This window comes from Aegilops tauschii, chromosome 7 (assembly GCF_002575655.3).
Source record: "Aegilops tauschii subsp. strangulata cultivar AL8/78 chromosome 7, Aet v6.0, whole genome shotgun sequence".
Taxonomy (NCBI): domain Eukaryota; kingdom Viridiplantae; phylum Streptophyta; class Magnoliopsida; order Poales; family Poaceae; genus Aegilops; species Aegilops tauschii.
This window is the reverse complement of record NC_053041.3, coordinates 352215211-352226329: the sequence shown is the minus strand read 5'-3', so window position 1 is coordinate 352226329 and position 11119 is coordinate 352215211.

Genomic DNA, 11119 nt, shown 5'->3' with positions numbered 1-11119 from the left:
CCCCTGCTCCGTGTCGTTCCCTTCCTAGGCCTCGCCGTCCTCCATTGCCTTGGTGCTCTCGGTGCGTCGTGGTCAACGTGGTCAACTAACAACATCCATCGGAAGAGGACTGTATGTTGAGAGGCTGACACCAGGGTCCATGGCCGCACGCAAGGTAGTGCCTCCTTATTAAGCGCAAAATAATGATTCCTCCACCTGACAGCGGGGACCCGCAAGAAGGGCATCTATATTTTGTGAAAAAAACATTTCCCCTAACAGTTGGGACCCACTAGCTACATCTTTGCACGGAAGGAAGTGCCTCCTTATCCCATGACAGTTGGGACCCACCATGTCGAAGCGTACGTAGCGTTATCCTTGTCGCAAACATGTATGTACATAGCGGTCGATCGGTCTCTCTGCAGCGATGAACCATGGCCGAGTAAGGAGCGGCACGTGTCATAGTAGAAGCACCATCACTCAGTCCCGTCTATATCGTGTACACATACGTAAAGCCACGCTGCAAGAAAGTAAATACGGCTACGTACGTACATACGGGTAGGGTATCGAACATGTACATCAATGGCGTCCTATTTATCGGTAGCCAACCGCCTGGGTCAGAACGGAGAAACTGCGTCGTGTTCATCAGGAGGCAACAGAATGCATCGTGTTCATCAGGAGCCAACCGGCTTGGATGGAATGGTCGAGACGGGGCCTAGTGTACCACAGAATGGAGGAAACGGCCTTCTGTTGGACCGCGTACGGTCAAAACAGGATCCTGTTCATCGGGAGGGGTCTGGCGTACCATAAAATGTAGGAAACGGACTTCTGTCCGAGCGCCCATGGTCGAAATGGAGTCATGTTGATTGGGAGGGGTGTGGCGTACCGTAAAATGGACTTCTGTTGGAGCACCGACGGTCGAAACGGGGTCCTATTCATTGGGAGGTTGTGGCGTACCGCAAAACGGGACTCCACGGGCTACTATTCATCCACCATCTACTGCCTTGCTCCTGCCTCCACAGGCAACTGTTCATCCACCGTCGACTTCCTCCAGCATCTAGCTACTACTATTCATCCACTATCGACCTCCTCCAGCCTCCAGCGGCTACTGTTCAACCAGCCCTCCACGGGGTCCTGTTCATCCACCACCAACCGGCTCGGGTGTGGCAGCCTCCTCGGGATCCTGTTCATCCAACCCCCACCGGGAACTATTCATCCAACCCCAACCAACCGGCTAGACTCACCACGTCTCGACTCGTTCAACCAACCCCCAACAGTCATTGTTCTTCAAGAGGCAGGTTCGGTCAGCTTCAGTAAGCAGCAGGAGCAATCGATCGCTCGGGTTCGGTTAGGAGCAGTAGAGAAGGAATCGCTAGGGTTCAGTCAGGAGCGAAGGAATCGCTTGGGTTCTGTTAACAGCCAGGGATCGATTGCTCAAGTTCAATAATGTAGCTAGTGCAATCGCTCGGATTTAGTTAGAGCCCAAGGCCTCGCACACACGCGCGTACGTATATATGAAAGAAACATGCAAACCTCCGTGCATCGCTCGGCCCCGACCACCCACTATAACCGGGAACTCACCGAAATTTCATCGACCTCACTTCTACCACGATTTTTTCTGTCATGGACAGCCCAAAGAATGTCATGCAGGTACGTCCCCGGCCCGCCCAAGATGAAAAGCCCATTTTCTGTCATGATTTTTTTGTCATAGAAGTAGGAGCCCACCACATCTCTGATGATACGTGTTTCTGTCACAATTATCGTCATAGAAGTGTCATAACCATGACAGAAAAAAACGTTTGGGCCAAAATGTCACGGATGTGTATTTCTTTTGTAGTGAAAGAAGGGGCGACAACCAACAAGGGCATGATCGGGGGTAGGCGTGAACAATAGAAGGAACAATCCCACGTGAGATTGAACTATTCTTTTTTACTAGATCGATCGGAAGTGGTTACTGGGCCTGCTGTCCTGCCTCGATAACGTGCCCAGTGGGCCGCTGTTTTGGTTACTACATTTGGGTCCTTTTAGGACCGGGGTCTAATTTCGGTTTTTTAGAATGCATCATTTTTCTTCCTGAGTTGTATATATGTACCAGGATTGGGCAACGTCGTCTGGGTCAATTGACCCCGGTCCAACACTATAGTTGTTGGCCTCCTGGAAACGGGGTACCCAGACTTGCCTGCCTGTAGCCCACGGCGTGGCTCCGTCAACGGCCCAGCTTAAGCAACAACAACTTAAGACCCTCGCGAGGGGCCAAGCCTCGCGAGGCGGACGACACCAAGACCTCCCTGGGGGGGGCGGCCTCGCTAGGCTGGCTCCTGAGGAGCGGAGATATCTATGCAAGGTGCACCTCGTGAGGTTCATATGACGTGAGCCATGAAGACCAAGGCCAGGCAGGCGCCAGCGGGCGAAGTGTACCAGTTTCCTCTTTGGTGCTAAGGAGGCAAGCGCAGGGTCCCAAGGAATCAAGCAAAGGTTTCATATCTGTGCAACAAGATACAAATGCAGCGACGTCAGGAGCTGGGGAAGTAGAGCAAGGCCAGTTTCAAAGGAAGTTATACCTGAGGGTCACCGGGATGTCGCTAGGTGGGCGGCGGGAGGCAGGATCTTCCGACACTACGGCAGCAAGGAAGAAGGGATCGGAGGCCCTCCCTAGCCGGCGCTGCGTTGGAGAGAACGGCAAGGCACGCTAATCGGGACACGCCGACAGTGGGTAAGAGCCGTCGCCGAGGACGACCGCGTGAACATTGCACCTTCTCACCTTGGTGGAGAGGCTCTGGCTGGATCTGTGACCAGCGGTGAGCAGAGAGAGACTGTGGCCACCGCTGTCCTGTTTAGATCTGGAGAGGACGAGATAGTGTGAAGAGAGCAACACTAGCAAGAAAGCGCGAAGGCCCCTGCCTATATAGTGGAGTAGTTTTCTTTTATCTACCGGAGCCGGCTTCACCTCATCAATGACTGTCGAGAAGTCTTCATGCACGTGCCCCGGAGGCGCAGTTGTCGTCATTTTGATCCAAAGCACCAGATTAACATATAACACGAAAAAATGCCACATGACAATAAACCATAACCTCACCGCCTCAAGGAGACAACATGAATCCCGACGGACAAACTAGACGAAGATCAAAGCTCAAATTAAAGATAAACTCGTAGAAAAGGGGTCCATCGATAGATGTCCTAATTAACATAGTCGGCTTGACCTAGATGGTAGCCGAGTAGTCTTCGTGCATGTGCCCCTAATGACCAGCGCCTTGGAGGAACTCAGTTGTCGCTGTTTAACCCTCGCAGTGATCCGAAGCACATGACACCTAATATTGTGAGATGACAAGAATCCTTTTCTTAGATTTCTCATCAGAACTACAACCTTGTACAACACAGCCTGCATGATATGTAGACGACAACCAATCTAGCCGTCTACTGGAGTCTGGTCACATGCATGGACGAACTGATCTTCCGTGTCATGTAGGGATCGTCCAGGCACCGACGTCTGTACAACACTACTCAAGTACTATCGCTCGTCTCTCTCTTCTATTAACTTAGCCGGCTTGCGGGGCCGGGGAGTGTGCCTATGGTCGTTTCTCAATTGCGGTCCCACATGTGTGTGCAAACGCAATATCACGCACGTTCCATTCGAAGAGCGGCGTGCCAGACCGACCGACCGTCTGGGGTGCGATGCGAACGCGATGGGTGTGCTGTATACATGTGTTCCGTTGTTTTCTTGAGGCTTTGCTCCATGGCGCAATCCATGGATACAAGATTATATTTAAAAGTAGAGGGCGAGGCTTTTCCCACACGGTAGGTGGGGCGGTTCCGCCTAGTCGGTTTGATAGAGAGGAGAGAAGATGAGGGAGTAGGCTGCTGCAAACGTAGGGCGTTGTGATTTGACGGCTAGTTACTGTTGGACAGGTGGGGCCCTGTGACTTGACTTACCATTATCATTTTAACTATGGTGCTACGACCGGTGTGAGTATCCCGATTCCTGACCACCTCCATGGTATAGAGGTGCCAAGTACTGTACTCCTTACTCTTTTTGGCAAATGAAATAAATACTACTCCTTCTCTCTCAGTTTACAAGGCGTGCGCGTACCCCTAGGTTGTCAATTTGACCAACCTAATACTCCCCGAGGGAGTCCTGGATTAAGGGGTCCTCAGGCGTCCGGACTATAGTACGTGGGCCGGACTGATGGGTTGTGAAGATACAAGACCGAAGACTCTCTCCCGTGTCCCGATGGGACTCTCCTTGACGTGGAAGGCATGCTTGGTGCCCGGATGTGAAGATTCCTTTCTCTGTAACCGACTTTGTACAACGTTAGTCCCCTCCGGTGTCTATATAAACCGGAGGGCTTAGTCCATAGAGGCATCATCATAATCATACAAGCTAGACTTCTAGGGTTTTAGCCATTATGATCTCGTGGTAGATCAACTCTTGTAATATTCATATTCATCAAGATCAATCAAGCAGGAAGTAGGGTATTACCTCCATAGAGAGGGCCCGAACCTGGGTAAACATCGTGTCCCCTGTCTCCTATTACCATCGACCTTAGATGCACAGTTCGGGACTCCCTACCCTATATCCGCCGGTTTTGACACCGACATTGGTGCTTTCATTGAGAGTTCCGCTGCGTCGTCTGCAAAAGGTTTGATGGCCCCGTCAATCATCTACAACAATACCGTCCAAGGGGAAGTCTTCCTCCCCGGACAGATCTTCGTATTCGGCGGCTTTGCACTACGGGCCAACTCGCTTGGCCATCTAGAGCAGATCGACAGCTATGCCCCTGGCCATCAGGTCAGATTTGGAAGATTGAACTACGTCGCTGATATCCGCGAGACTTGATCTTCGATGGATTCATGCCCACGGCAGCCGCTCCCTGCCACCACGATGAACATGACTTAAATCTGTCATCGGACTACACCCAGGAGATAGCGCCTGTAACTACTCTGGCCCTAGATCCGGAGCAGGTCATGCCATCCGAGGACGGGAAGCTAAACCCCGCCATGGATGTCGCAAACTCAGCGGCGTTGGAGCCGCACACAGACCCAACCTCGGGTGGGATCTGCGTCACCGGATCCTCGGATTCGTCTCCGGCCATAGGTTCTGAACAACGTGCATCCATGGCCATCAAGCCTGATCAGGCGCCGATCGTTGAATTCAGCGCCGCGGACATCTTCTAGCACTCACCTTTAGGTGATGTGGTAAACTCATTAAAAACCCTCTCCTTAGCAGGGGACTCACAGCCGTATTATGTCCGGTTCGAACTGGAGGCTGATGATGGAGAATTTCGCTTGGCACCCACCCCCACTTAATAGCCACTGTCAAAGACTTAACCGACATGCTCGATTACGGCTCCGAAGACATCGACGGTACAGACGACGATGCTGGAGAGGAGGAGGCCGAAAACCCGCCATTTACCGGACGTTGGACGACCACCTCCTCATACGACGTATACATGGTGGATACACCCAAAGAGAATAGTGGCGATGACAAGGAAGATCCAGTTGAGGATGAACCTCCTGAGATACAACCAAAGCGCCAACGTCAACGGCGCCGGTCTAAATCACGCCGTAGAAAAGACAGCAACACCGGCACAGGAGACGATAACTGATGCGGAGCATCCTACGGTCATCCCCATGGACCTACCATAGTCTCATCAAGAGCCAAGAGGACCTATGACACGAGCACGAGCTAGAGCTCTCGAGAACGAGGTGACTTCCTTCCTTAGTGATATCACATATGATCCACTCGAGACATGGCTACTAGCTAAGTCCGATATGCTATGCATGATCAAGTGTCAAGAGGACCCTCACGACGATGCACGTGAAGACGGACAAGCCACCAAGTCCATGGATGAAGAGAACCAACGGAAGAAGGAAAGTTCACCTTCCAGGCCCCGGACATCCGGCCAAGGCCTCGGAAATCCGGCCCCTGAAGATGTCAAGAACAACAGCAGCCCAGCCATCGAAGTGCTACAGGACCCGGACATCCGGCCCCAGCCCCGGACATCCGGCTGCTCCCGAAGCCCCAGAAATCCGGTCCCTCGCCCGGACATCCGGCGCCACGCGACAGAAACTACAGTAGCTGAACCCTCAAGCCCGGACATCCGGCGTCCAGCCCAGACATCCGGCCCCAGCCCGGAAATCCAGCCAAAAGCCCGGACATCCGGCGCCACGCTACAGAACATCCAGAAGTTTTGCCCTCCAGCCCGGACATCTGGCCCCCCAGCCTGGACATCCGGCCCGACGCACGGACATCCGGCCACCCCTGTCTGCGCACAGTAAGGGCCGAGGCCCGTGTACCCCTTTGACCTCCTAGACTATATATACTCCTTCTCCTCCATCTTTCTAGGGTTAGCATTGGTTTAGCTCATATGTGAGATAGAGCATTGCTCATCCATACAGATCTCCTCCTCGAGAGAGACTGCGGCCCCTCTTTGGAGACGATCCACATTGGATTCAAGACCCCCTCTTGGGTGGTCCCCCTCAAGACCTCCTTTCGGAGAAGAACCGGTTACCTATGTATCGTCCCTTGTTGGATTTGGATCGTGTATCTCTTTGTGTTTCGAGGATCTAGCACATGTGTGATTGTTCTTGTTGGTTTGAGTGATTCTCTCGTGTTTTCCCCTCGTGTTTCCCCTCGTGTTCTTCGTGTTCTTAGTTGGGATCCGCTCCTTTCGTGAAAGATCGGCCATCTAGGGTTCCACCCTACATCAATAACACTCCGGACGGTGCCGAAGACAGAGAAGACCCCGACGAGAAAATTGCCGAAAGGACGATCGGGAAGATGGGCAAGTTAGCCCCGATGAACAGGCTATAAACGAAGACTCGGAGGACAGCAATTATCTACCACCCTCCGAGGATGAGGTGATCCTCGGCAATGAGGATTTCATCATGGCTGAGGAACCTCTCGAGGAGGAGCGCTTTAAGCGCCGGCTAATAGCCACTGCAAGAAGCCTGAAAAAGAAGCAGCAGCAGCTTCAGGCTGATCAAGATCTGCTCAACGATAGATGGACTAATGTCCTGGCAGCCGAGGAATACGGCCTCTAACGCCCAACCAAAAGTTACCCGAAGCACAAATTGTTACCCCAATTCGATGACGAGGCGTTGGAGCCCGTACCATCAGTGCGTAATGGGGCTGACCGACCACCACGTGGCAGGGATATAGCGGCGCCTCAAGCGGAACACCAGCCCGTCCTACCCCACCGAAAAGGAAGAGATAAAGCATATCGGGGTTATACATATGACCTGCGGCAGGACCTATAGAACAGAACATGTTAGATCAGATCGTTCTATGGATCGAGGGGCGCGCCCTGACACGGGACAACGGCCATCTTAGCCAGCTTATCATGCAATTCATCCTCAGCCACCTTGCAGAAAGATTTGGCCCGATACAGAGGCGCCGCACAACCCCTCTGCTTCACTGATGAAGTAATGGAGCATGAATTCTCTGAAGGGTTTAAACTCGTCAATATCGAATCATATGATGGAACAACAGACCCCGCAGTATGGATTGAGGATTTCCTTCTCCATATTCATATGGCCCGCGGTGATGACCTTCACGCCATCAAATACCTCCCGCTAAAACTCAAAGGGACAGCTCAGCACTGGTTAAATAGTCTACCTGAAAACTCTATTGGTAGCTGGGAGGACTTGGAAGACGCCTTCCGCGACAACTTCCAGGGTACATATGTACGACCTGCAGGTGCTGATGACTTAAGTCACATAGTTCAACAGCCCGAAGAGTCAGCCAGGAAATTCTGGACTAGGTTCCTAACTAAAAAGAACCAGATCATTGATTGTCCGGATGCCGAAGCCCTAGCGGCCTTTAAGCATAGCATCCGCGATGAATGGCTCGCCAGTCACTTCGGCCAAGAAAAACCGAAGTCCATGGCAGCCCTCACGACACTCATGACCCTAGCCCGTAGCAACAACACGGCAAGTGAAGCGGGCACCTGTGGGGCCAAAAACAGCAACGGCAAGCCCCGACGCAACAGGCACAAGCGTCGAAGCAACGGTGACAATACCGACGACACGGCAGTCAACACCGGATTCAGTGGCTCCAAGTCCGCTCAGCGGAAAAAGCCATATAAAAGAAACAATCCGGGACCATCCAGCTTGGACCGCATACTCGATCGTCCATGCCAGATCCATGGCACCCCAGACAAACCAGCCAATCATACCAACAGAGACTGTTGGGTTTTTAAATAGGCCAGCAAGTTAAATGCCGAGAATAAGGAGAAGGGGTCGCAAAGCGAGGACGATGACGAGGAGACCCGTCCGCTGAACTCAGGGGGGAAAAAGAAGTCCCCCCAAGTTAAAACGGTGAATATGATATACGCTACACATATCCCCAAGAGGGAGCGCAAGCGCACGCTCAGGGACGTCTATGCGATGGAGCCAGTCGCTCCAAAGTTCAACCCATGGTCTTCCTTCCCGATCACTTTCGATCACACGGATCATCCGACCAGTGTCCGACATGGCTGTTCAGCCGCACTGGTCCTCGACCCAATCATTGATGGATTCCGTCTCACGCGAGTCCTCATGGATGGTGGCAGCAGCCTGAACCTGCTCTATCAGGATATAGTGCACAAAATGGGCATTAATCCCTCAAGGATCAAGCCCACAAAGACTATGTCACATCCCTAGCTTCTGGTAATGCACTAGGCTAGCCTCATGTATGCATCATGTTTAATCTTGAAAGAAATTTGAAATGGGGATGACAGGACCCCCAGCACCCCCCGAAACCAACTAGGGTTTACTAAAATTGGTTTCAATGAACCCAAAATGCCCTTCACAAATGTTCATCATTTCTGGATTGGGCTAAAACCCTTGGCAAAAATGGTGCACACTTTTCTAGGACATTCTGGATTTTTGAATTAAATCATAAGTATTTGAATTTGGATATTTAAATTCTATAAAATATTTTAAATGTCCATATAATCTTGAAAGCATTTGAGGGCTGTTGGAAATAGTTTCAAAAGTGCCCACAATTATTTTCAGGATCTTACAAAACGAATTAGTATTTTTACTAATTCAAAACAGAGAAATAAAATAGAAAACATAAACAATTAAGTAAGAGAGAGAGAGAGAGAAGGCCACTCGGCCACTCACCTGGACCTACCTGGCAGCCCACCTGGCTGGCCCAGCTGGTGGCCTAGCCCACCAGGGCCCATGCCAGTCATCCTCTACCTCTGCCAGTAGGCAGAGGAGGGAGACAGCGCACGCGCGCGCCGTGGCGACACGCCACCTCCCTGCCTGCCTGTGTCCATCGCCACCGCGACGCCTGAACCGCCTCCCCGGCCTCCCCTCGACCCCCGTGGACACCGCACTTTTTCCTCTCCGCCTCTCTCTCGCTGTTCCCCACCACAGCCGAGCGTGCTCGCCGCCGCCGACCGCCGCAGCCGTGGCCACCGCCTTCCCCACGCCTCTCCGACGTGTTCCCGTGCTCCGTCCTGACCTTCTCTTCCTCCTCACTGAGCCGCGCGACGCCGGAAGCCCTAAATCGCTGCCAACGCCGTCTTCTTCAACCTCGGTCCGCCGAGATCGCCGGCGACCGCACGCCGTCACCAACCCTTCCCCGAGCCCACCGAGCTTCTCTACGTGACCGCTGTGAGTCACTGACCTTCCCCCTCCTCTTCTTTTCTTTCCTCGTGCGCCGTAGCGACTGCACCACGGTCACCCGCCCGCGCCGCCGCCCGCGCTTATCACCGGTGACTCTCCGGTGACCATTTGGTCCCGGGCATGCGTCCAACGCGCTCCCGTCATCGCGTAGTGCCTTCTTAACACCTAGCCGCGCTCATTTGCGCACCGCAGCCCCATCCCCGCTTGCACCTGAGCTCCGGCCGCCGCAAACCTCGTCGCCAGCGCTGCTCCCAGCCACCCCAGCCTCCGCCACCGCCACCGTTGGGTGCGCCACTCCACCCTCTTCCCGTAGCTGCTCCCTGCGCGCCAAAAGAGCCACCGTAGGTGGATCCCGATGCGGTCCGCCGCGTCCGGCCTCGCCGGCGGCTAAACGCCGGCCGGTTGACCGCTTTGACCGGCTGGGTTTGACCCTCTCTCACACTGACATGCGGGCCCCGCTCGGCTAATTAATCTAGTTTAGGTTTAAACTTAATTAGTTTAACCTAGGTTAGTGCTAATTAAACTAGGTTAGTTTAGTTAGCCACTGACACGCGGGCCCCACTGGTCAGGTTTGACCTGGACCGGCCCTGTTGACCGCTGACATCACAGTGACGTCATGCTGATGCAGTAATTCTTTCTGGAATTTAAATAAATCTTAAATGACTTATTTATTTTAGAAAATGTTATAAAGTTCTAAAAATCATATAAAATCAACTGTAACTCAGAATGAAATAAGTTAAATATGGAAAATGATCAGAAAAATCCAATCTATCCATCTGTACTGGTTTCATGCATGTTAGAGCAACTTAACCTTGCTGTTTAGGTCAAACATGTTAATGCACTTATATGAACCCATAACTTCAGTTTGTATTTGAATCTTTGGTTCCAATAAGCTCAAAACCTTCTAGTTGTAGTTGCATTAGCCCAACACACTCATATTGCCATGTCATGATCATGCATCATACCGTGCATTGCATTGATTGTGTTTTATCTCTGTTGCCGGTAATTGTCCCCTCTCAGTAGACGTTGCTTCGATGATGTGATCGATGACACCGATGGAGAACTATACTATCTTCGGAAGTGTCAGGCAAGCAAAACCCCCTTGTTCATTCCGATACAATCCCACTCTCTCGGTCCTGCTCTCTTTTACTGCATTAGGACAACAACGTTTCAACTATTACATGCTGCGGTAGTTGAACCCCTTTCCTCTGCATGACCTGTCATTGCCACAATAAATAGATGAAACCCACTAGCATGAGTAGGAGTTGTTTGATCCCTGATGTGCCTACTCATTCATGCTTGTTTGTCATGCCTGCTATTGCTTAGAGTTGTGTCAGGTCTGATTCATCGGGGATGGATCGGAATGTGGTGAGCATGTCCTACTGTGTGAGAGCTAAGTGTGTGAACACGATTTGGTAAAGGTAGCGGTGAGAGGCCATGTAGGAGCACATGGTGGGTTGTCTCATTGCAGCCGTCCTCAGGAACTGAGTTCTGTGTTTGTGATCCATGAACAGTTACTACCACACAT